Here is a 1,653-nt window from a genome sequence, read left to right as displayed (position 1 = left end):
CCGCAGCTGAGAGGGGCTGGCCTCTTCGGCTACGCCGACGGCTCCATGCCAGAACCTGTCAAGATCCTCGTCACGAAGGACAAAGACGGGAAAGAGGAGCAAACACCGAACCCTCTCCATCCGATCTGGTTCAGAGAAGGGCAGCAGGTACTTGGATACTTGCTCAATACTCTCACCAAAGAAGTCCTCGTGCAGGTTAGCTCCATCGCCACGCCGCACGAGCTCTGGGCGGCTCTCGCCCACATGTTCTCATCACAGTCCCGAGCCCGCGTCAACAACATCCGGGTTGCTCTCTCCACGGCGCAGAAGGGGACGCAATCTGTTGCGGCCTACTTTGCCCAGATGAGAGCACTTGCCGATGAGCTTGCAGCCGCTGGAAAGCCCATCGATGACAATGAGCTTGTCTCCTACATCACCGCCGGCCTCGACATGGAGTACCAACCCCTCGTCTCCGCCAACGACGCGCGCACCGACACCATCAGCATCGACGACCTCTACGCTCAGATGAGCAACTTTGATCAGCGCCTCGCTCTCTACAACAACAACTCGGGCGGGGGCTTCAAGTCATCTGCTAACACGGTCTCTCGCGGCGGCGGTCGCGGCGGTGGCGGCTCATGCTACCGTGGACCCCCACGCGGCAAGGGCAAGCCGCCATCTGGTGGAAACAGCAGCGGCAGCAACTCCTCTCGCGGCGGCGGCGGCGGCGGGCGGCCCACCAGCAACAACAACAGGGGCCGCCGTGGTGGCAGGCCTCGCGCCAACCCTGATGCGCCACGATGCCAAATCTGCGGCAAGCTAGGCCACACCGCCTGCGACTGCTGGTATCACTATGAAGATGACGGCGAATCCTCACAAGATGAGAAGGTTGCAGGCGCTGCTGATGGCTCCTACGGCATCGACACAAACTGGTATGTTGACAGTGGTGCAACTGACCACATCACGAGCGAGCTGGAAAAGGTGACAGTTCGTGAGAAGTACCGTGGGAAAGATCAAGTTCACACTGCCAACGGAGAAGGTATGAGCATTAGCCACGTTGGTCATTCAGTGCTTAAAACCCCCCATAGAAATATTCGTCTAAGAAAAATTTTGCATGTCCCTAGTGCCTCCAAAAATCTCCTTTCAGTTCATCGCATTGCCATTGACAACCATGTATTCCTTGAGTTTCATCCGTTTTTCTTTTTAATCAAGGATCAAGTCACGAAGAAAACTTTGTATCGAGGTAGATGCATTCGAGGGCTGTACCCGTTGATTCCGGAGTTTAGGAGATTGAATAAACAAGCCTATGGTGTCACCAAAGTCTCTTCAACACGGTGGCATGATAGATTAGGGCATGCATCCTTTTCTTTAGTTGAACATTTGCTTAAAAAGAATAAGCTCCCGTTTGTTGGTGAGCGAGATCGTGAAACAATTTGTGATTCATGTCAGTGTGCTAAAAGTCATCAATTACCTTATCCTGTGTCTACAAGCATCTCCATCAAACCTCTTGAGCTCATTTTTTCACATGTTTGGGGTCCTTCCCCTAAATCAGTTGACAGACACACGTATTACGTAAGTTTTATCGATGACTATAGCAAGTACACATGGATCTATCTCATCAAAAAGAAATCTGATGTTTTTCAAGTCTTTCACAACTTTCAAGCACTAGTAGAAAGA

The 1,653-nt window shown here is 52.2% G+C and overlaps 1 pseudogene; it reads left to right on the top strand.

Annotated features, from left to right (window-relative positions):
- Positions 1–381: 381 nt before the first annotated feature.
- On the top strand, positions 382–520 carry LOC119342441 (annotated as a pseudogene).
- Positions 521–1,653: the final 1,133 nt, after the last annotated feature.

The sequence above is a fragment of the Triticum dicoccoides genome, chromosome 7B (genome assembly GCF_002162155.2).
Source record: "Triticum dicoccoides isolate Atlit2015 ecotype Zavitan chromosome 7B, WEW_v2.0, whole genome shotgun sequence".
Classification (NCBI taxonomy): Eukaryota; Viridiplantae; Streptophyta; class Magnoliopsida; order Poales; family Poaceae; genus Triticum; species Triticum dicoccoides.
The sequence above is the reverse complement of the archived record's forward strand: the minus strand, read 5'-3'. Positions and strand labels throughout refer to the sequence as shown.